Source organism: Panthera uncia (assembly GCF_023721935.1).
Source record: "Panthera uncia isolate 11264 chromosome C1 unlocalized genomic scaffold, Puncia_PCG_1.0 HiC_scaffold_3, whole genome shotgun sequence".
In the NCBI taxonomy this organism is placed as follows: domain Eukaryota; kingdom Metazoa; phylum Chordata; class Mammalia; order Carnivora; family Felidae; genus Panthera; species Panthera uncia.
The window spans coordinates 63707704-63733648 of record NW_026057584.1 but is presented as its reverse complement, the minus strand read 5'-3'; the positions used below and the strand labels follow the sequence as shown (position 1 = coordinate 63733648).

The window sequence follows — 25945 nt, the reverse complement described above, 5'->3', positions numbered from 1 at the left end:
TGTCACAAGGACGTGGTAATACCCAGATGGCTTTTTTTTTTTTTAGTTTAATTTATTTGAGAGAGAGGGAGAGAGAGTGCAAGAGAGTTGGGGAGGGGCAGAGAGAGAGCGAAGGTGGCGGCGGCAGCGGCGGGGGGGGGGGGGGGGGGCTGGAGGGAGAGAATCCCAAACAGGCTCCATGCTGCCAGCAATGAGCCTGATGGGGGGCTCTATCTCACAAACTGTGAGATCATGACCTGAGCCAAAATCAAGAGTCAGATGCTTAATCAACTGAGCCACCCAGGTACCCCAGAAAGGTTTTGTTTTTAATAACACAAACATACAAAAAAAAGTGTAAAAGGAAAGCCAAATTTCACTTCGCACCAACACTATAAATTCAACTTGTCCCAAATTTGTTTTTGAGACAACTCAAGAGACAGAAGTCTCTATTGTTTCTGATTGCCCAGCCTACTTCAAGTAGAAAAATGTGGAAAGTGGAGTGGCCAAAGGCAGGCCACACGGAGAAAAAGGGGAAAAAAAAAAAAAAGCAAAGCACCTGAGTAATTCTTAGATGGGCTAATCAGTCTCTGAAAAGCCAATACTAGGCAGGACCATGAGTCAATTTTTCGAACAGTTTATCATGGTTAATTGAAAATTTTGCTGACTATTTCAAGGTTTATATTGCATCTACAACTGGGAGACTTACAAATCTTTACAGTGGAAAGGTTCAAGACCAAATGAAGGTCAACTGAAGTTAAAAAAAAAAATCAACCACATTAGCAGAGAAAGCAAACACCATGCTGGCTTTTGCACTGTCCTCCTAGAGGGAAGAGCATGCTGATTTAGTCTGATATTCACAGAGAACGAGGGTCCTGTTCAGACCAAGGAGGCCCCGTGACCAGGATAAAGCATTTTACCTCTCTGGGCCTCAGGTTCATCATTTGTTTAGAAAGAGAAAAAGCCTACAATTTATTGAGTGTTGACCTATTATACTGCTTACTGCACTCCGCAAAGAACTTTGCTGGGCATTATCTTTTTTTAATATGTGTAGCTTTACTGAAACTCACCCACCATACATTTTACCTGTTTAAAGTGTCCAAGTCGGTGGTTTTTAGTATATTCACAGGACTGTGCAACCATCACTGCAATCAATTTTAGAAGAAATTTTATGCCCCCCAAAAAGATATCCCATGCCCATTAGCGATTACTCCCCATTTACCCCTAGCCTCCAGCCCTAGGCAAATACTAATCTAACTTCTGTCTCAATGGTTTGCCTGTTCTAGATATTTCACAGAAATGAAATCATGGAACACACTGCCCTTTTTTCCATTCATTAACTGATGATATTTGGACTGTGTCTAGTTCGGCTCTTATAAAATAATGCTGCTATAAACATTCGTGTAGAGGTTTTGGTGTTTTCTCTTCAGCATGTACCTAGGAGTGGAATTGCTGGGTCATGTGTTAACCTGAGGAATGGCCAGACTTCTTTACAAAGCAGCTACATTTGACATTCTCACTGGCAATGTAACGTGAGGGTTCCAATTTCTCCACATCCTCGCCAGCACTTGTCTGCCTTTCTGATTGTGGCTCACCTAGTACGTATGAAGTGATATCTTATTGTGGTTTTGATTTGCATTTTGCTCCTTTGCATTATTTTATCTAATCGTTATGACAACCATATGAGGTAAGGACCAATCCTTATCCCTATTTGGCACTGAAAAAACTAGACTGGAGAAGTTAAGCACCTGACTCAAGGTCAGAGTCATATGCAGACATTCCACCTCCCAGAGGCCTCCCACAATCCTAAGAATGTTGGACAGGGTGGCCCCTCCAGGCCCTTCCCGCTGTGATCATCTGGGATCATACATACATACTGTTTAAAAATCTTTTCTCTAGGTGAATTTTCTCTGGCCTCAATATCAGAAATATTTAGACTTTTGAGTAAGGGGTTTGTGTTTTAATCCTAACAAGGATAAAGCTACAACCCCATCACACTGGCTCAGGGTCAAATCTGAGGTCCACCTCAAGCAAAGGCACAGGACTGAATATTATGGTTGAACCATACAAAATTGCCCATATCCAACCTTCCTGGAACTCTGAACACAACAAATTCGTGCTTCATGTGCATTTTGTGAAACGAACCCTACTCCTGGCTTTCTATTCTCTTTCCTCCTTATTTTCCCTTACCTCTTTGTCTCAACTATCAAGCAAATTTTATCTATTTATTGTTTGCATCTTTGTAAACCATCTCAAATCTTTTCTGAAATTAAGTGGAGTAGTAAAGAAATAAACACACCAGAATGTTTTCAAGTGGGCTTTAAAATAGCCTACAGCTACAGGTCCTTTCATTAGATTGTGTACTTGCTTAAGCAAACTACTCTCCAAGAAACAGAAAACACTGCCCTTCTCTGTATCTTAGCAGGAGGGAAAACCCTTTTATAATCCTCTAAATTAGGCAAGCTTTCCAAATAGTTTGGGGAAGAGAAAGGCAGGTACTCACTGCCCAGCAGGGTAAAAGGAAGAAAGCAGTGATTTGTTTGTACCCTCATAAATACACACAAAGGTTATTTCTCCTAGAGAATCTTGAGATTTTTTTCCTCCCTTTTGATGACCGAATGCCGCTACTGAAGGCCACAGCTAACTATTAGAATTTGACAGCTGCCTGGGAAAAAGCACTCAACATTCCAGTAAACTTTCTTCTCTTTTTAAAGTACTTATTTAGATCCTACAGTGTGCACCCATGCTTTAACACAGCTCATTTTTAGGAGTTTACCTTACCCTATGAAGATAACTGCACTAGTAGGGACAGACACACTGACTCAAAAAACTATAAACCACAAAAGTTTGTAAGTTCAGTACTAGTTAAATAAACCATGGTGTGTATATAGAAACAATTACTATGTAGCCATTAGAAATCACATAGAACCACATCAGCTGACATGGGAAAAGGTTTAAAAGCTTCTAGTGAAGAAAAGCACGCTATCCAACAGTTGGAACAGTGTGAGGCCATATGTAAAACGGTACACGTCTGTCTGAACATATGTATATGTATTCACAAAGAGACAGCTAGAGGGGTGCCTAGGTGGCTCTAGTCAATTAAGTGTCTGACTGTGGCTCAGGTCATGATCTCACAGTTCGTGGGTTCGAACCCCGTGTCAGGCTCTGTGCTGACAGCTCCGAGCCTGGAGCCTGCTTCAGATTCTGTGTCTCCCTCTCTCTCTGCCCCTCCCCTGCTCACAGTCTGTCTCTTTCTGTCTCTCAAAAATAATACACAAATGTTAAAAAAAAATTTTCAAAAAGGGGTGGGTGGTAGCTAGTAGGATATGGAATAACGTGCCAACAGTAGTTATCTCTGGATAAGGGTATTTAGGGAGTTTTTACATATCTGGCCCTCTCCAGGATCATTTTTCCTTCATAATAAGCAGTATTAATGCCACCAAACAATAAATCTATTTTCCTCAGAAGATTAAAAAAGAATCCCACGATGTGCAAAGCACTGTCCTAGGCATTAAAAAGGAATACGAAATGAGACTCAAATAGCTGATAATCCTGCTGGGCAGGCCAGACCCCGGTGAAAGAAACATCTAAGTTGCAAGTAGTAGAAGACAGGAGTTTCGATGTGTGCTCCGTGTGTACTTGCAATGAAAATTAAGGAAAGAAGAGCAACGTGAACTGTGAAGGTGTGAGCCCAAAAGAGACAGGGGTTTCCTGTACATCTGGGTGGGATCTGTGAAGGTGAAGAATGAAATAGAAGGAAGTAATGTTTCCAGAAATCCAGAGAACCAGCACAGTGGTGAAAATCTATATCCTGTTTTTTCAGGGCCAGTCAGGAGAGCTCCAAAGTCGTTGAGCTGAAGCTCGGCATTCTGGCTGAAGAGTGGAGGGTTGTGGAGGGGAAACCATGACATTCTGGAAGACAATTTGGTAGAATCTACCCAAATTTCATACACATGCACCCTTTGATCCTGCATTCCTACTTTGAGTATTTATCCCATGGAAAGACTTAAACACATGGAAAATGACATGTACCCGAGAATAATCAATGCAGAAATGTTTGTGATTCCAAGAGTCTGGGAACACCAAGATGTCTAACAACAAGAAACTGATTAATAAATTATGCCTTACAATAGAATATTAGGTAGCAATAAACAATGAGGAAGTTGCCCCCTTCTCTCTGCCATACTCCTGCTTTGCTCTATCTCTGTCTTTCAGAAATGAGCAAACATTAAAAAATTTTAAAAAGTGGGGGGGAGCGCCTGGGTGGCTCAGTCGGTTAAGTGTCCAACTTTGGCTCAGGTCACGTTCTCACAGTTCCTGGGTTCGAGCCCCACATCGGGCTCTGCGCTGACAGCTCAGAGCCTGGAGCCTGCTTCAGATTCTGTGTCCCCCCCCTCTCTCTCTGCCACACCCCTGCTTGTGCTCTGTCTTTCGAAAATGAATAAACCTTAAAAAAATTAAAAAAAAAAACAATGAGGAATTTGCATACAGATGTGGAAATATATTCAGTGAAAAAAGGCAAGACAAAGAACGGTATAATATGTTACCTTTTGGGCCCATAATGAGTAAAAACTAAGACTGTATATTCATATTGGCCAGATGAACAACATGTAAAAAGCAGTTTCAAAAAAGGCGATCCTTGCCTTGTTAGACAAATTGAACTTTCAAAGTGCTTCTTCATTATAACCTCTAGTTACTGAGCAAGAAATTTATGATCTTGAGAATGGAAGGGAACTCAGCTCACCCTACTCATTCTAACCAATTTCACAGTGTCCCCATGCTCTCCTCTGACCTGATATCCACTGGAAACAAAACAAGCCCTGTGCTCCATTAGGGACAACATAATGATTTAGCACACTGCAAACCAGTTCTAGCCCATGCACGTACCTTGAAGTCATCTTATAAAACAATCAAGTCAGCAGATCAGGTCTCCGAAAGGCAGACAACTCCCTTGGTTCAGCAGGCATACTTGGAAAAACCCCCACTATGAGATATTATGTACCTGGCATAAAATAGCCAGGTCTTGGGAAAGGGAGTCTGGGCTTGTAAATCAACTTCCAATGCAAGCTTGGGTTGACAAGGTGTAGCCAGAAAACCTGGAAAACTACAGGGAAATTTTTAAATAAGGAAACACCAGTTCTTAGAGGAGCTTACATCCATAGGAAATACCAGTGATGTCTCTGGAAGGACTATGTAGAGCTGTGCACATTTAATTGAGATTTTTAAGGCCAGGGTTTGCTGGATTCATAACCAAAAGGGCAAGACCTTATGTGAGTGATGACTCCAATTCTGGGAGAAATGAATTCAGCTGTGTCCTACTGAAGGCTATATTTATTCCAGAACCTCACTTGAGCACTGAAATCCAAGATAAGAATTCTATTTTCCTTTAAAGAACAATAAGGGTTTCAGCTAAGGCAGTCTCGTCTTCCAGTCCTAGGATACGGCCTCGAGAAGAGTAATGTATCAAGACTCTGATATATTTTTAAAGTAATGGTACTCGGTGTGGAATCAGGACTGCATAATATTTTAAAACGTTACTTCAGAGTCACACTGCCTCTGAACAACCCCCAACCCTAGCACTTACCAGCTGGGAGACTCCAGATAAATTACTTAGTAATTTCAGTTTCCTTGTCAGCAACTCGAAGATATAACAGTACCTGCCTTACTAGGAGTTTATAATAATTCAGTGGGAAAATGTCAGCCATGCACTTAGCACAGTATTTGGCCCAGTTCAAGGTCAATAAAGATTAGCTATTATTGTCATTATCTTTGTGACTGTTACTGTTCTTGTTAACACTTCCTCTCCTTCTGACTACAAATACAAATTAGAACTAAGTTTAAAGGAACAGATTACACCCCAGATTAAGTTGCACCTGGGTTATTAAACAACAAACCAGAATTATGGGATCAATGTGGAATTCATGATGATCTAACTCACAAAAGGAGGGGCGGGTGGTGAGGTGACATCGTTTTTGATGGCTCCTATGTTTATCACGGATGAGTTACCTGGAGGATGGCAATTGTTTCATATGACACAGCTTTAAATTTTAAAACTTTTCTCACTTGGTTATTTTGCCATAACTATTTAGCATTAGTGACACTGCTTACAAACTACTTTTTAAATAATCATTAACTTTATGGCTATTAAACTGAAAATCAGAAGGTAACTGTGATTTTACCCTGAGGTCTTATTCCCAAGTATACTAAACTTTGCTTTTTTCTGGTTCTAATTCCCAGATGAATAACTTCACAACATGATGAACAGGTCTTTAAAAACCCATAGGTCTTGGGGCACCTGGGTGGCTCAGTCGGTTAGACGTCCGACTTCGGCTCAGGTCACGATCTCACGGTCCGTGAGTTCGAGCCCCACGTCGGGTTCTGGGCCGATGGCTCGGAGCCTGGAGCCTGCGTCGGATTCTATGTCTCCCTCTCTCTCTGCCCCTGCCCCATTCATGCTCTGTCTCTCTCTGTCTCAAAAATAAATAAACGTTAAAAAAAAATTAAAAAAAAAAAAACATAGGTCTTGAAGTCGGCTGGAGGGTTGGCTCGTCTATAATACAGCTTGCTACAGAGAAATGTTTTTGAAAGGTTTTGGGAATCTGGAGCTTTCCAGAATGATGTGTCACCTCAGTTACCATATGCCTACTTGAAAGAAGAAAGCATCTGTCTTAAAAGACATCAGGATAATTCTACTTAGTGTATGGCATGCACCAGCTCTGTTTGTCCGCCTCCATAAAGCACTTAAATGTGGAATTAGCTTGAACATTTCTTATCAGGGAGCTGCCACAAAATAAAGGGAATCTGGACTCACTGATTTACTACTCAACCTTAAAAACAAATCCCTTCACATCCACGTACCTACTACATTCAAGTTTGTAACACACAGATGACTGTGAAATATCTGTTCTTTTCTTTGCCTCACAGTTATATTGAATAGTAAAATGAAGATATGTGTGAACATAACCCAAATTCTGGGACATTATTGGGAATTTTATTCATTTTCGTATTCCTTATTAATCCAACAAGTGGTAATAGCTACTATAACACTGTTCACAGTGACTATGTCTTATGACCACATATAATAAAAATTGTCATACTTGGGGTGCCTGGGTGGCTCAGTGGGTTGAGTACCCAACTCTTGATTTCGGCTCAGGTCATGATCTCATCTCACAGTTGTGAGATCGAGCCCCACATTGGGCTTTGTGCTGAGTGTGGAGTCTGCTTAAGATTCTGTTTCTCTCGGAGCACCTGGGTGGCTCAGTGTGTTAGGCGGCTGACTTTGGCTCAGGTCATGATGTCACAGCTTGTGAGTTTGAGCCCGTGTCGGGCTCTGTGCTGACAGCTCGGAGCCTGAAGCCTGCTTCTGATTCTGTGTCTCCCTCTCTCTCTGCCCCTCACCCGCTCACACTCTTTTTCTCAAAAAAAAAACAAACATTAAAAAAAAATTTTTAAGAAACCAATTTGACAATAAATTTCATATATTAAAAAAAGAAAAGATAAAAAAATGTAACATTTTCAAAAAAAATTTTTTTTGAAAAGATTGTTTCTCTTTCCCTCTGCCCCTCTTCCCTGCTTGCTCGCTCTCGCGCTTGCGCACTCTCTCTATGAATTAAAAACAAAAAAAACTGTCATACTTCCCTAAGTTTCGGGTAAAGGGCCAAAGCATCATTTACTTTACAGTGACTTCTCCTCTTGTACCAATAAAGCCATTTATTGACAAATCCAGCTTAGTGTTTTCCAATGTGGGCAGCCAAAACATTTTCAAACCAAACAAATTTTAAACATCCTCTTTCTAATTCCAAAACAACTGTTTCCACAACACTGGCAAAATCCTACATCCTACAGAGTATGCATGCCACTTCAAATTACCCATGGGAACTGCACTTTCTAAAATGTTTTCTGGCGTTACTGAGCCCCGTTGATAACTGCTGGAGTTACATGTCACTGCCTTGAAGTCAAGAACACAAGAAGTCTGGGGATGTCTTGGCCCCACTGTGCAGCAATCTGTGACCTGCTCTTGGAAAACTGCCTTTCTCCAGTGTTCTTTCAGTCAAGAAACAATGGAACACTTGCACTAATATTCCAGAATTAAAAAGACTTAGAGGCCAGAAAGGTTGCTCCTCCCTCCAGAATTCCTCTTCTTCAGTCAAAGGCTGGGAATCTGAAGAAATCAGTATGTATTACTCATGCATATTGAAATGCACATTGTGAAAATCTCTATCGCACTATCAGAACAGAAGTGCATTCCATGTGGGAGTAAGATCTACTTTAATTCCAAGTGAAGCACAGAGCAGCACACATCATGTTTTAAGAAAAATATAATGAAATAACAAAAGCTAAATATACTACATGCTTCCTCTGTATTAGGCAACTAACTTGAGTCTTACAGAGGGTTCCATTTACTGGTTGGCTCAGTCGGCTGACTGTCCGGCTTCGGCTGGCTCAGGTCATGATCTCGTGGTTTGTGAGATCTCGTGCCCTGCGTTGGGCTCTCAGCTGTCAGCTCAGAGCCTGCTTCAGATCCTCTGTCCCCCCCCGCCCCCCCCCCCCGCCCCTTGCCGACTTGTGCACGCGAGAGCGCGCAGACCTCTAAAAAAAAGTAATCACAACTCAGTGATGTAGATACTATTGCTATCATCCCATTTTTCAGATAAGGAAACCAAACTTTGAAGAAGTCAAGGTAACTTGTCCATGGTTGAGCATTCAGTGTAAGAGCTGCCATGACTGGAATCTAGGTAGTCTGGCTCTTTTTGCTGTTGTGATATGATACTGGATATATAGAAATGAATATATGACATATGTAAGTAATGAAGCATAACAGCAATAATATATAACTTAAAATACTGCTGCCTTCACCCATGTGCTCCTACCCGTCCCAGTCCTGCTCTGTTTGCAATTTACTTCTTAAAAAATCATATTATCTCAAACACATATTCCTAAATACTAGCTCGCTTAGTTTTGCTCAGTTTTGACTTTTATAAAAATGGTATCATTCTCACAATACTCTTCTGTAAGTTTACTCATTTTCACTCAATATTACATTTCTTTTTTTTACCCCCTGGGTATTGCTTATTGACCTGACTTTTTTTCTCTCTCTCTCAAATTAGTTAACATACAGCGTAGACTTGGCTTCAGGAGTAGAATCCAGTGATTCATCTCTTATGTATGACACCCAGTGTTCATCCCAACAAATGCCCATCACCCATTTTCCCCACTCCCATCAATCCTCACTTTGTTCTCTACATTTGAGAGTCTCTTATGGTTTGCCTCCCTCTCTTTTTATCTCTTTTCCTTTTATTTTTCCTTTCCCTGTGATCGTGTTAAGTTTCTCAAATTCCATATATGAGTGAAATCATGTGATATCTGTCTTTCTCTGACTTATTTCACTTAACATAATACCCTCCGGTTCTATCCACGTTGTTGCAAATGGCAAGAGTTCATTCTTTTTTTATTACCAAGTTGTATCCCATTGTATATATATAACATGAGAGGGAGAGGGAGAGGGCAAGAGAGGGAGCAGGCATGCAAGTAGGGGAGAGGCAGAGAGTGAGAGAGAGAGAGCGAGAGCGAGAGCGAGAGAGAGAGAGAGTCCCAAGCAGGCTCTGCCCTGCGCTGTCAGCACAGAAGCCTGACACGGGGCTCAATCTTACAAATTGTGAGATCATGACTGGAGCACAAATCAAGAGTTGGACACTCAGCTGACTGAGCCACCCAGGCACCCTTCAATATTACATTTCTGAGACTCATCTATGCTGTTCATGTTCACTGTTGGAGGATATTCTGATGTGTGGATACACTGCATTTAATCATTTTCCTGTGTAAGGATATCTGGCTTATTTTCTTATGTTTATAATTGCAATTGTTATTCTGAAAATTCCTGTAAATGGTCTCATAGCACGGCATGCAAAAGTTTCCCTGGATATAGAATTCTCTAAGTGTAGCACTGTTGGACAAAAGGACATAGAAATATCTTTCATAAGCAACAAGGTACTATCTTCAATTCCGAATTGACTGTAGTGCCTTTCACTCCCACTAGCTATTTATAAGAGGGACCTAGGTCTGCTAATGATGTTGAACATCTTTTGGAATGTGTCTGGCCCATTTGTATTTCTTCATCTGGGAAACACCTGTTGGTCTATTTATGTTCATTTTTCTACTGATCTGAAGAAGTTCTTTGCATATTTTACACACCAATCACTTGTCTGTTGTAGGTCTTAAAAACCCCTTTTCCCAGTTTCAGATTTATCTTTCTGTTACATTAATGGTATCCAGTGACAGACAGTTGTCCTTAACTTTAATGCAGGTAACTTTAATAGCCCTTTCTTTTAGAGACAGACTTTTTTGGGTCTTGTTTAAGAAGACCTTCCCTGTTCCAAGGAAGTGCTTGCTTTTTCTAAAAGTTTTAGTTTTGCCTTTACATTAAATTTTTATCTTTTAACTTTTTTTTTCAAGTAGGATTCATGCCTAGCATGAAGCCCAACAGGGACCTAAACTCAGGACCCTGAGATCATGAGATCAAGACCCTGAGCTGAGATCAAGAGTTGGATGCTCAACTAACTGAGCCACCCAGGCCCCCCACATTAAATTTTTAATTAGTTAGGAATGAAGTTATTTATATGGTGTAAGATAAGAATTTTTTTTTCCAGATGGCTGTATTTCTTGTCCCAGAACTACTTACATAATACAACAGTCCCTCCTTCTATGCAATCTACAATACATCTGTCATATACCAGGGTCTGTTTGGGGGTTCTTTATTTTATGCCATTGATCATTTGTCTATCCCCAATATCACAATGTCTTATTGAGCTACATTACATATTGTTGAGCCCTTGTTCTTCAAATAAATTTTACAATTAGCTTGTCAAATTTCTCAAAAATCTCTATAGAAAGTCTGATTTGAGGGACGCCTGGGTGGCTCAGTAGGTTAAGCATCAGACTTCAGCTCAGGTCACAATCTTGCTGTTCAGAGCTCAAGCCCCACATCAGGCTCTGTGCTAACAGCTCAGAGCCTGAAGCCTGTTTCAGATTCTGTCTCTCTCTCTCTCTCTCTCTGCCCCTCTCCCACTCATGCAATATAAAAAATTAGCACTGAAGCAGGAGCCAAAAGCAGTGATCCAGGTCTTGGGCACGGATTAAAATACATTCAATTTCCCCAGAACTCAGTATCTGCTCTCTATACCAGGAGGAGAGACCAGTAGTCTTCAAACTGAATTCTTTGAACTCCTAAGCTTTCTCAAAATCTCTTATATCCAAATTTCTGGACTTCTAGATGAAATTTCTTTTTTAGAATGTTAATACCAAGGGGGGTGGGTGCTTATTTCACAAACGTGTGCACCTCATGGCACATACAGAAAATGGTAACATGTATATAGCATGCTGGGATAATCTGCTAAAGCGATTCACAGCAACTGGCCCCAGAACCCTAGCCATCTCATGCCCTGCTCCACTGCCCTGAGGAATGAGAAGATCAGTAGTGTGGCTCACCTGTAACCCACTCACAGTCTACCCATGTACCCTGGCCACTGGTTGGGAAGCTCTGTCTGAGATGACAGCTAGGGTCTCTTCCAGACCTTTAGGTCCTTTGTGATTTTTATTTCCATTCTATTTAATCTTTGGAAGGTTCCATTAGAAACTCTCCTCCTCACTGTGCAAATATGGCACATCACCTTATCTCTCACTCTGCACTAAGAATACGAGTAAGGCTCATTGATCCAGCCTGCCTCCCTCAAATGTTAGTCGGCCACATACCTTCCTATATCACACATTAAAAAAAGTCCTGTTAAAAAGAATAAGCCCCAAATTAAGTCACTTCTGCTAAACCCCAACCAAGACTTACTACCTAAATTAACAGAAGTTGTAGCTTCTCCTAAGAGTGGAATTTTAAACCAGTCAGTCTGGAATTTGCTGATCAGCACCAGTGAGGTAATCTGCATGACAAGAACCCCTGCCTTCCCCTAAGAGAAGGTAACCTTGCCTGAAATGATCCACTCTTTTAACCTCCTCTTCCCATCTCCTGCCTATAAAAGCCTTCCATTTTGTATAATTTATCTGGAGATGGGATACTGCCTGATTCATGAATCACTGAATAAAGCCAATTGGATCTGTAAGTTTACTCAGTTGAATTTTGTTTTCCAACACTAGCATTATGAGGATGGTAAAAATTATTAGCATATGCCTATGCTAATAATGCTAGTAAAATCAGAGCACTCTGAAGACAGATCTGCCTACTTTGAGAATGAATTTAAGACCTATTAATACCAAAAAGAAGCTGTGGTTTAAGGAGATACTACAGCTCTGCCTGGCTCGCAACCAGCACAACATAGACAACAGACCTCACATGCAACAACTAGGAGGGGGACACTGCTTCGGTGGAGTTCGGAGCATAGACAGGTGGGAAGGTGGCAAGACAGGTGGGAAGAGCATTGCTCAAAGGTCCATAGAAAAAAGAGAAAAGCAGTGGATGAGATACAGGCATTTTCCCTGTACCTACAGAATATAAAGCAGGACTAGTAAATCACTTTCGTAGAGTGAGCTTAACAATATGGTTTCCTTCCAAATCTGGAGACAAACCAGGTCTGTCTCAATCCCTTGAACCGTTGCCAACTGACCAGCTTATTAAAAACACAGAGTCCTGGGCCATGGCCCAGATTTACTGAATGTGAATCTTTGGTTAAGGGGCCTGGGTATCTGCACAGTAATTTTCAGAACCACTAGGTGTTAAGCTTCTACAGGGAAAGGGGACAGAAGAATATCTCTCAAGGTGGTAACTAAAAGAAAAGCAGAAGGGATCACATGGAAATGACATCATATTATAGAAAATGTCAGCAGGCGAGGAGCTGAGTCAGAGGTCATTTATTTCCAAAAACTTTTACTTTGCTCTGATAAAAAGAAAACCACAGGCCCAAAATGGAGTGACTTAGACCAAGTCACCACACCAGGGCCTACCGCCTAACCTGGGTGCAGTTCCAACCTCCCTCGAAAATGCAGTCTTACCCAGGCAGTAGGAATTTTCCGGTCAGCACCAATGAGGTAATCTGTCACGTGGGTCCTCTCCATCCCGCAAAGGAAGATGAGGTAAGCCACCTAGGAAGACCCTCTGCCCTTCCCCCTAAGGGAAGGTGACCTTGCCTAAAACAATCCTTTCTTTGATTTTGCCAATACCTCCTTGCCCCACCCTCTTTCCCATAAAAATCTTCCATTCATAACAACTCCTAAGCATCTCTCGACTTGCTAGATGGAAAGCTGCCTGACTCACGAATTGCTTAATAAAGCCAATTAGGTCTTCAAACGTACTCAGCTGAATTTTGGGTTTTAACAGTTCTAACAGATAAATTAATGATGTCTGTTAAAAAATACATTAAATGGGGAGTCTTTCTAATTATAACTTTAAAATCCATAAATAAATGAAGAAATCTGGAATCTTACAATGAAAACAGAAACGAATAACACAGTTCTAAATAAACTTGAGTAAATTGAGGTCCTTAAGGAAACGACTAAGCCTGTGAGTGCTGGCGGAGGAGCAAGAACAAACAGTTCTATTTGAAGAACAAGGGTTCGCTTCTGGGGCTCTGTGGAGACAGGAAGAAAGAAGGAAAGCACAAGGTGAAATCACTAACCTCAGACTTTAATTTCCTTAAGAAAATAAAAGACAATCCTCACATGACATTTAAATACTTCCTTAGGCTCACTTGTATAACACACAACTCCTTCCTTATAGAACATTTCCTGAGGCACAATGAGGGAAACGGAAAGGCAAAAAACACACGAGTGGAATCCCTGTTATATCACAGATGCTGCATAAGGATTTGATATAAACTGTTGCATTTAAACATCACAAAAACCCTCAGCAGGTGGGAAGGTGAGGAGATGGGAGTCTCAGAGACGGTGGGAGACTCACCCAAGGTTCAAAGCCAGACAAGGGGCAGTGAGGATATAATCTCAAGGTTATACTTCTTAAAAACATCCTATGTGATGATTCAGAAAAGAAGAAACAAAAAATGGGGTTCCCAACTCTAAAAGCTGTAACTGGTTAAGATCATAAAGGATCTGAACCAGGACACGAGTACATAACAAAATAAAATAAATAGGAATCAAATATAAAAAATTAAAAATAAAATTAAAAAAAAGGAAAAGCTCAGCACCCAAAATGTTGGGTGCTGTCCTTTGACTGTGACACCGGGCAGGACCAATGCCTGCCACAGCACAGACGGCTGACGTCGGACCTCCATAATGAGCGCTCGAAAACCATAAACTAAGGGATGATGAAAATGGCTGGATCGTTTCTCAGGCTGGCAGCTGGTTTATCATTTGTTCTGGACACAGAGACTGCAGTGACAGAATATTGAGCAAAAACACCTCGTAACACTGCACACTTAGCCCCGTCCTCACACACTGAAAATAATTCCTTAACTAAGAACACGCTGCAGAACAGTAGGGCTCCCCATACTTTTCACCACTGATGGCTCTCTCCTAAGTACGTTTAATGGCCCTAAGAGTTCAGGAACCCAAGCTGGGACCTCCATAATAGGCTTCATATCGATCAGCTTTTAGTACATGGTTCATTCTAATCCCTCCTAAAGCTACTGAAAGTCTCAAGGTTGCAAAACTGCCAGAAGACCTGGGATGCTCTCTGCAAAACAGTTAACTGAAGATCTACAAAAAGGGAAAATAAAATAAATGTATATGGATAACATTTCAATAGCAAAAATAAATAATAATATTAAATACTGTATGCCAGGCACTGAGCTAAGAACATGCATGTGTGTGTGTGTGTGTGAGTAATACATTATTGTACAGGTGACAGACCTGAGACTCAGGCCGGGATCTGAAATACAATGCCTACCATTTTAAACATTAGTAAGCCAATATGCATCAATAATTATAAGGCATTTACTCTTCGACCAAGCAATTCTATTCCCAGGAACATACCCTAACAAAATAAGTAACACTGGATGCAACAGTGCATTGCACAATGATGTTCATCTCAGTATGGTTAATAGTGAAAAAAATTGGAAACAATCTAAATGTCCAATAAGAAAGAACTGATTAGTCATTCTTATAGAACATCATACAGTCATTAAACCTAACTTAGTAAATTTCGGTTTCTTGACACAAAAAGATGTCACAGGTGGACATGAAAACACAGGGAGAGTCACAGAACAATGAATACAGCACGGTTCCAATTTTGCTTTCTGCAGAAAGCCCTCTTTGACCTGAAAGTGAAGTCTGCTGAGGATGGAGGGGGCTGATACTTCCTATGCAGAGAGGAAAGCAGCCTGTGCAGGATCCTTGGGCAAACAGACACATGGAGAATGGGGGTGCGGGGGTGGAGAATACCGAGAGAAGTCTTAAGGATAAGGAAGGGACTAGACCAGGGCGAGCACTGGAGGCCCAATTCATGATTCACTTTTCACTCTAGAGGATCAATGAGAAGCCACTGAACCATCTGCATTTCACAGATGAGGCCAGGCAGGGTGGGGGTAGTTAGCTGATGCCCCAGGTCACTCTGTAAGCAAGTGGCAGAGCCAGGGTCTAGCTGGGGCCTGTCTGAAGCACACACGCTTAGACTTACCTTTCAGCACAGACTTTTGTGGATCCCATCTTCCTGACCAAGATTTCCATTTCCTTTTGGGCCTTTTCCACCTCTTTCTAGGCTTCGTCTCTCACTTTCCTCTTCCTACCTCCTACCACTTTCCACAAAGTCACAGAGAAAAGCCCACCTCTCAGCACTTTGCCCTTATCCACCGAGGGAGCCCTTCCAGCCTGGATAACACAGGACCTTCCCGGTTCCTCACCAACCGAACTCATCAGCTAACAAAGTGGATGCAACACAGCCAAAACAATTTCAAATGGCCTTTTAAATTTGGATTAAAGACTGTTATTTGAATTTCTTAGCTCTATTACTATTTCATAAGTTGTACAATGACTTCTTTCCTTTCCGTACGTGAGAAAAACAATTAAAAGTTATTATATGCTCTTCTAAATGAGTATTTGAATTTGTGAGAAGTAATTTAATGGGGAGCCTAGAAAATCCTGTATCAAAGTACAACTTTAACTGAGCTCTTGAATTTTAATTTGTTTTAAAACTAATTAATTTGTTTTAAAACTAATTTGTTTTAAAACTAATTTGATGTAAAAATTTTTACAAAATACATGTATTTTACAAATTACAAAATGTATTCTGGCCTTTTTAAAAAAAAACACAATAAAACAATGCATCTTTATTCTATCAATCAAATTTAATTAACATAAAACAAGCACAGCCCCCCCCCCCCCCCCCCCCCCCCCCTCGGTTTTTTTTGTTGTTGTTGTTTTTAATGTTTATTTATTTTGGAGAGAGAGAGAACATGAGCAGAAGTGGGGCAGAGAAAGAGACAGAGACAGAGACAGAGAGAGAGAGAGAGAGAGAGAGAGAGAGAGAAAGACAACCTGACGCAGGCTCCAGGCTCCATGCTGTCAGCACAAAGCCCAATGGGGGGCTCAAACTCACGAACTGTGAGATCATACCCTGGGCCAAAGTCAGGAGCTCAACCAACTGAGCCACCCAGGTGCCCCTGGGAGCACTGGATTTTTAAAGCATGTGTACCATGCCCTCTGCTGGCCTCACCACACCATGAATGACCAGTGTGAGAGGGCAGGGAGGAAGGAGGATAAAACGTGTTCCTTTCCCAATATGCACAAAAGTTCCATTACTTTCTATCTCTATCACTTCCCCTTCTCCAAAATGTCATATTCACTTTAAAGATTTCAGGATCATGATCCAAATCATGATCATGATTAAGTTTAAATGGTTTCCCTTAAATGCAGGGATACGTAACAGGTAATCCAAAAGTAGTAGAGAGTACTGAAAACTAATTTAAGTCTAGTTTCAAAATATCTTCCTAATTAGACATGGCTTCCAAAGATGGGAAAACTTATGTACATCCCTGGCTGGGAAAAGAAAATGACAACATAGAACATGCTAAAGGCTAGGGACTAAACTTCTGCTGGCAAATAACCCAAAGTGGAGGGTGCATAAGTGTTCAATAATAAAATCTAACCATTCCACTTCATGATAAAGTGGCAAAGGTGAGTCAAGCTAACTGGCTCATCCAAGACTCTCAGCAAGTGGGAGATGATAAAGGATGTTCTACTAAAAGCAGATAATCTCTGGGGCGCCTGGGTGGCTCAGTCGGTTAAGTGGCCGACTTAGGCTCAGGTCATGATCTCGCGGTCCGTGAGTTCGAGCCCCGTATCGGGCTCTGTGCTGACAGCTCAGAGCCTGGAGCCTGTTTCCGATTCTGTGTCTCCCTCTCTCTCTGACCCTCCCCCATTCATGCTCTGTCTCTCTCTGTCTCAAAAATAAATAAATGTTAAAAAAAAAAAAAAGCAGATAATCTCTGAGTCTTGATCCTAAAATACAAGAAGATAGCACCAGCTAAAAAACTTCAAAACTATTCTCCTTTAAAGCTAAAAGATTAGCTTGGCCTCCCCCTCATGCTCTCACATCAACTCCTATAAAAGCCATCATCATGACTGCAATCTTGCTTCCTGAACTTCAATTCCAGATGGACTGAGATACTGTCCTGGGTACTGGGGACACAGGAACAAAATGACACTATTCCTGCACCCCAGCAAGGTCAGTCTGGTACAGAAGGCAAATGTGTGAGGAAAGTCACAGCAAACGGCGGTAAGGGCAACCGGGGGATGATGCCCCAGGTACAGAAGCGCGGCACCGATTAAAAGACTGATGAAAAACATCTGGATGCTGGGGTGGGGTGGGGGGGAACGGGATGAGAAAACTTCAAACAACAGGTGCTAAATTCAGAAAGATACAAATTCAGGGAGAAAGAAAGATACAAATTCAGAGGGACCAGTACATGTAACTCCACGGAAAACACATGTGGGACTTCAGGAGTGCACTGGTAGAAAAGCTGAAGCAGTATAAGTCTGTAAGGATGCGTCAAGGGTGAGGTGGCAAGTGGCCGAAGGAAAGGCTGGAGAGCTGTCCAGACACAGGGAGCCTTGTATGGTCCTCGTCCTACAAGAGAGCGGACCTCATTCCATCAGTGGCAGAAGTGGGAACTTACCCTATAATTGACAAGAGGCCATTGAATGGTTCGAAACCAGAAAGAAGGTACAATCACATTAGGGTTTTGACAAGATCAAAAAAGCATCTGTTAACTTTTTATACTTGTGTTGCTGCAACTAGAGCCAAATTCCAAATTCCTTTCCATTCTTCATGGTTCATCAACTTTTTAAAAGAAATGGTATGCTAGTATTAGAGTGAGCTGTAAAGGTGAATAAAAGGCAAACCGCCTTAATAGGAGTCAGTACCTCTTACATTATCAGTGATGCTCAGTGAGCCCTAGATGAGCGGGCAGTCAGGGACTTCTCTCAGCCACCATGTATGCCAATTAAGTTTCAAAGTTACCTGATGCACTCAATCTTTGGAAAAAGTTAGCAAATTTCCCAAAGGTAAAAATGAAGCACAAAATGCATGTGAACACGCAGATGTCAAAAATCTAACTGGATGTTCAGGGAAATACAAATCAAAACCACACTCAGATATCACCTCACGCCAGTCAGAGTGGCCAAAATGAAGAAATCAGGAGACTACAGATGCTGGAGAGGATGTGGAGAAACAGGAACCCTCTTGCACTGTTGGTGGGAATGCAAATTGGTGCAGCCGCTCTGGAAAGCAGTGTGGAGGTTCCTCAGAAAATTAAAAATAGACCTACCCTATGACCCAGCAATAGCACTGCTAGGAATTTATCCAAGGGATACAGGAGTACTGATGCATAGGGGCACTTGTACACCAATGTTTATAGCAGCACTCTCAACAATAGCCAAATTATGGAAAGAGCCTAAATGTCCATCAACTGATGAATGGATAAAGAAATTGTGGTTTATATACACAATGGAATACTACGTGGCAATGAGAAAAAATGAAATATGGCCTTTTGTAGCAACGTGGATGGAACTGGAGAGTGTGATGCTAAGTGAAATAAGCCATACAGAGAAAGACAGATACCATATGGTCTCACTCTTATGTGGATCCTGAGAAACGTAACAGAAACCCATGGAGGAGGGGAAGGAAAAAAAAAAAAAAAGAGGTTAGAGTGGGAGAGAGCCAAAGCATAAGAGACTGTTAAAAACTGAGAACAAACTGAGGGTTGATGGGGGGTGGGAGGGAGGGCAGGGTGGGTGATGGGTATTGAGGAGGGCACCTTTTGGGATGAGCACTGGGTGTTGTATGGAAACCAATTTGACAGTAAATTTCATATATTAAAAAATAAATAAAAAATAAAATAAAATTAAATTAAATTAAAAAAAAAATCTAACTGGATGTGAAATAAGGCCACTGATTCCGTCTACTCATTTCCAGTAAAAGGAAACAATCCGTTCTCTACACACTAAAGTTGTACAAACAGTCTCTTTTACAATATTCTCAGAATGTATGTCATTATTTTTAAATTTCCAAAACTGGGTCTCCAAGATCTGTAAAAGTTTTAAAAACTCTCTTAAGCAATTGGTGTCTTTAAAAGACACCTCAATCTTAAAATACAGATGTTCCCCGTGACTGGGGCTGCCAGGATTGGCAAAGCACAATTTCCTCCATGGATCCTATCTTCTTCTAAGTCAATGTCACCAGAAAGAGGCCACTTGCCCAAAATATATACAGTTTTTAACTCAATTTGTCAACAGAACTGAAAGTAAATTATGATGCTTTTTCCCTTTGTTCTTTCCTCTACCCTCACCTCTGCCTAATTCACCCCCAACACAAACACAACCCAAGCTCCTTACAGGCATGATGCCAAAGGAAGAAATCTATAACTGCAGGGTTTCTATAGACTAGTGAACAATTCCTGACTACAGGTTCCTAAATGAGCTATTCTGATAGCACCCCCTAGTGACCAAAAGCGCTTTTCTGAGCAAATGAACTCTACATTCTGAACTAAAATGCATTTAAAATGTAAAAATAATGCAGATATTAATGAGTTTACACTCTCAGGGATATCTGTCTCAGTTATGGACCCAGTTAAGACAATAATTTTAACCTCTCTGGACAACTTTTCTCAGTATTAAAGTAGGAAAAATAACATCCTCAACCACCACAGTCCTCCTCCCTTTGAGGACGTGAGCTCCTCAGTAAGATATACTACCAATATGTCTGGTTGTTTTTTAAACAAGGGGAAAAGAACCGAAAGTAATAAGAGAACATGCACCATCAGGCCGACCTGAATCAAGAGGAGTATTTTCTGTTAAATCCAAAATACATGATGATAGTTATAGAGGTCTGTTCATTTCTCCTTCACAGTTACCGTATGCTTTGCATACGGAACTCCTTGTTCCCTCTATTTATCTGGCTTTAAGGAGAACTGCAGGAACCAAGGAACTTTCTAGAAACAGTTTGCAACTACCCAGAACTGTACTAAGTTAAACTGTAAAATACTGGAAGATCTTAATCCTGTGGTCAAAATTGAAATTTTTTGACCACAATTTGACACGAATTACGTAAAATACAAAAGTTAGGTTACTTTGATCTGTTAATAGAAATGTAATTTTAAATGAAAATGGTAATAAGAAGTATTTAAACCTTCACCCTTCAACCCCCGTCCAGTAAAACAAAAAACAAAACACAAAACAAAACAAAACACTCCAATTGACTAAGGTGCCTGGAACTCATGGCTCAGTAGGTACCTAACATCCTTTGATTCTTCTACTCCAAGTCTGAGACCTTCAACAAAACCAAAAACTTTTGCTCAGTTTGCCTGCAACAGCCACACAGAACTAAAGCCCTTCACTGCCCTCTACTGGAAAGACTTGGAACAAAATTAAAATCCATCCATCAAGCGTTTGAAATCACCTTACAGTATTTATTCTCTGGTTTCTTGATAATATATAACCTTCAATATCTTATGAATTAGCTATAATATTCCAGGAGATTAAAAAAAGCAATTTTGTAGAAACTCAGAATCATTCTCCCTCTTTACTGACGAAAAGAAGAGTCTAAATGGTAGCAAACTGGGAAGCTGGCTGGCTTTGGACTGCCACTGTATGACAACTCAGTCAAGGTCCAATCTGGGTCTTAATTTTCAGGTCTACACACTGAACGATCACAAACCAGGCGATATTTATGCTCTTTTACACTCATACTTCAACATATGTATACTCTTTTTCAACCACTCTTAATCACCTATCTGTCCTGTCACTCAGGACTTCACTGGTTACTACAAGGCGTCAGTGATTGACATAAATGTAAGCCAAGTGCCTAGCGTGGTGCATGAAGGTACACAATATGTATGGATTCCTCGCTCTCCTCTCCCCATGTTCCTGCATCCACCAGCTCCACAACCTTTCTCACTCTGGCAGTGCATATTCCACGCCCACATCCTAAGGCATCTATTCTCTGCTACTCTTTGAGTACGTCTTGTGCTGCCTACACCGTGTTCCCCACTGAAAGGGGAGTTTCACTGCCTGGGCTGTGTCCTTTATCTACTTGCACCTCAGTGCCCATTACTGGTAGCATGGTTGTAACGGCAGCAGCCATTACAGCAGCTGCAGAAATGACAACAGCAGCAGTGGTACCCGCAGTACGGCAATGAAAAATGTTACAAAAACAATAATGACATTATAATAATACAACTGTAATAATAAAGCAATATGTGTGATTATAATAATAAAACTCACTATGATTATAACTAGTGCCATTTATTATTTTGTGCCAACCAACCCGTGTCACATGCTTCCTACGCCGTACCTGAAAAACACACGTAGGTATCGTTACTTTCATTACTTTCCCCATTTCATGAATGAGAAGCTGAGCTTCTGGCAGGCTGTGACAACTGTTGATGCTATCAAACTCCCACTAGCCAACTCTCTTTCCTTCAGAATCTCCAAAGCCCACTTAGCACCTTACTCCCCCCACATCTGCTGAAACCCTGGCAAGCTTCAGAGTCCTACAATGATGTTTACAGCATCTCCTGGTGCCCAAGAATGGCATGTGTTACATTGTTACATGGAAGACTACCTGCTGGGGAGAATGACAAAGGCACCTCCCCTTTTCCTACTTAGACCCTCTCACACTGCCCACCTTCTCCATCTATGTTTCCTTTCTACCCTCTCCCTTCTCTTCTTCCTTCTGAGGTATGACTTGGTGGAAAGAGCACAGAACCAGAAATAAGAACTGCCTCTAATTAGCCGTGTGACTTCGGACAAGTCAGTTCACCTCTCACACTTTCAACTGCAAAGTGTAACGATAATAGCTGCCCAACCTGTTTTCAGGCATGGTTGTTTAGAATACATAAGGAAGCATACGCAGAAGTGATCTAAAAGCTGTGAATGAGTATCAGCTGTGTGTATTTGATTCTCAATATTCTTTGGTCTTCTCACACATACACACACACACACACACACACACACACGCACAAACGCACACAGTGCTTCTTTCTCATGGTAGAGAGGATTGGCTGCAGTAAATTTGCTGGCTTTTGCCCACTGCCAGCACCTCGCTGGGGCAGAAAAGAAAACATGAAGATGTGAATAGGCAACAGCAATGAAATAATGGTTGTTGTCCTTCTCCTTCTTTCTTTACTTTTCCATGGGCTTCTTCTCCATCCCATCCAGACCAACAGCAAAAGAAACAATCTTCATCACCCACTTCACCTGCCCAACTCCAGGACTCCCCTTGCTCCCTATTTCACTGCCTACTTCTAAATTTTCCACCTATGTAGCCACAATTATCATTCCTTATTTACAAGATAGTCACGGCAGCCTATGTTGGACTGAGCACTCACGACGTGTCAAACACAGTGCTAGACATCCTGCACAGATCGTCTCTCATCGTCACAGCAACACACAGTAAGTGTCCTTGGCTCCATTGGACACACTGGGCTCAGAGAGATGAGCCAGCTCACCCAGTGAAGGACAAAGATCCAGCTACTGCTGCTTCTAGACCAGACACCATTCCTACTCCCTAGCTAAATCTAAACATCACACTCTAGTCAAGTGTTCCTTATGCAAAACATTGGTTAGAAATCACAGGGAATTCTTACCATTAATATCCTATGAATGTACAACCACAGTGGCATAAAGCATAAAGGTTTCCTTGAAAAAAGGCTAAGGACCCTGTACAGTAAGTATGTTCACTTTACCTTTTAATGTTTAATATAATGAAAAAAATGTTATTTCTCCTATTAAGAAGTGATTGTGTTTATTACAGTGAAGAAGCTGGCAGGCACCACCTTAAATGTGTGACCAAAGTTAACATCACCAGTAAAGGAATAAACCAGCATAAACCGGCATCATGTGACTCTCAACGTGCTATGCTGAGAAGAACACAGCATCATTCCAAGGTATTTCTGGAAAAAAATGCATAAACTGAATGTAATCACAAAGAAACAGCAGAAAAAAACCCAACTGAGTACCATTCTACCCAATAAATGGCCTGTATTTTTCAAAAGTGTGACTGTCAGTAAGAGAAAAGTAAAGTGTATTCCAGATGAAAGGAGACAAAGGTAGACAACAACTATATGATTCTGGACTGGACCCTGGGCCAGATACATGGCCAGTGGCAAAACTGGCAAAATCTGTATAAGATCTGAACATTAAGTAATAGCACTGTGTCAATGTTAACTTCCTGATTTTGATAATTATACCGTTCGGTAAGAGAATGCCCTTGTTTTGAGGGAATGTTCACTAAAGTAATATTTAAAGATAAAGGGCATGATGTCTATAACTCTGAAATGTTTCAAAAGAGAGAGAGAAAATACAGAAATTTTTTGTGCTATTTTTGTAAATTTTTGTAAGCCCAAAGTTATTTCAAAATGACAAGTAAAACCAGAAAGGACAAATCATGAACACACATTAAGTATTAAATAAGTATGAACTGTAACAATTCCTACCCATTTATTTCTAAGCACATGGGAGGATCAGATGAAGTCAACTCCCCGGGTCCTTAATACAAAGCCAAACTTACAGCCTGATACAAGAAATTCTGGGACCCACAAATACCACACTACTTTTTTCAATCCATAATTGTTCCATCCAAATGCAGCAGTGATACATGTCTTTCCTTCTGACAGCGACTAATCATTTGTAACTTCTCAATTTCAAAATTGAGAAAATTCCAATAAAAACCCTCCAGTGATTCCTCTTCCCATGAAAACACGGCAACTGCCACAGAAACAACAGTGTGTGGCGATTCCCCGACTTCATCCCTTCTCTGGCCAATATGCTTTCTGGTTAAGCAGTTGGCATTTAGTTATCTGTAGAGCTACTAACTCTTTGCCCCTCTCCTGCCATCAGTGGGTTTTAGCTACAGAAGGTGTGAGTCAGTGTTCGCATCACTAACACAAAGCAGAGACACAAACCAACTCTGACACTTAGATGGTCCTACAGAAAATGCACACATCCCTAAGCATCAGATTCATTTCTGGCAGAAGGATGTACACTCTTCCCCACACAGTGGAACACCTCACGTTCAAGCATTCAACCCCTAAAGATGGCTGGAGACAAGCCCCTAAAAAATCACATGAGAAGGAGTTAACGGCTATGAGGCCTTTTCTTCTCATGCACAAGGATAGGTGAAGAGTTGAAAAGAAATTATAGGTGTACTTACTAACCTTGTTCTCATGGGTCATTATTAGTACATTCTCATTTAGAATTCACAGACTATCTTGTGGTCCAGGAACCCCAAATCTCTCATTACCCTTCACCACATGCCTGAAGTCAGACAGAATTTCCATTTCAGAGAAAAATTAGGGTAAACAAAAATCAAGATGATCCCTAAGCAACACTGTCTGTCAGCAAAAAAGAGCCCCAAATGGACCAAATACTATGCCTCCAGGATAAAAACAAATATCCCTAATTTCAGCAATGACCACACACACACACACAATCATTTTATGTCACTAAATTACCAGGAAAGCCACACTGATTTTTTTTTTTTCTTTCTGATTTAGAGGAATCACTCAGGATGAAGACAAGATCACCTACCCATGGCCCCCAACTAATGCTTCACATTCTGGCCAAACGTGAATGTGATAGGCCTCTACCTCTCTAGTGCCAAAGGACAGCGCTGGTGGGCTCTGTGAAAACAGCTACAACTGGCCCCTTTCTCTTTTAAATATGAGAACTATTCATGTTTAAAAAAAACACATATTTAAAAATATCTCTTAATTTTTGTTACTATTAGGGAGGAGAAGCAGAAACTGTTGTTTACGATAACAAATTTCAAATCAACACAGGTTGCCTCAATGTCCAGAGCTTGGTCAACAGGCCCAGTTTCCATGTAAACACTGGTAATATCAATGGATTCTCTGTTTCTATTTTTAAAAAAATTAACATTTATTTATTTTTGAGAGAGAGACAGAGAGAGAGAGAGACAGAGAGACACAGCACGAGTGGGGGAGGGGCAGAGAGAGAAAGAGACACAGAATCCGAAGCAGGCTCCAGGCTCCGAGCTGTCAGCACAGAGCCCGACGCGGGGCTCAAACTCACAAACTGTGAGATCGTGACCTGAGCCAAAGGCAGATGCTCAACCGACTGAGCCACCCAGGCTCCCCATGTTTTTTCTATTCTTTAAACAACAAATTGAGGAGACAAAAAATCAAAGGACCAACAGCAACAAGTAGCCTCTGAGGAACAAATCTACACCAGGAAACTAGAACATGATCAACCAGGAAAATAAGCAGCTGAGTGAATGTCAATAAAGAGAAGTCCAAAAATGGATGACACAACACTAAAAACTCTCCCATACCAACTTTTACACTGGATAAACACTATAAGAACCTAAGACAAGCAAAGACATCCTACAACAAAGGTTTTCAATGCTCATGGTGATTAAAATAATATTTACTTCCAAGTGGCCAAGGCTGCAGGATAAGTTTCAAATAAGGAACAGCATAGTCGCTTACCAACATCATGCACACCAAGGAGAGAGGGAGGTTTGTCTGCTATTAACAGGAATCCTAGGAACAAGTGTATG

General features: G+C 41.1%; 1 protein-coding gene across 7 annotated transcripts in view; it reads right to left on the bottom strand.

Annotated features, from left to right (window-relative positions):
* STK39 (serine/threonine kinase 39) overlaps positions 1–25945 on the bottom strand; it is a 317745-nt gene that overhangs the window by 169665 nt on the left and 122135 nt on the right. The window lies entirely within an intron of this gene.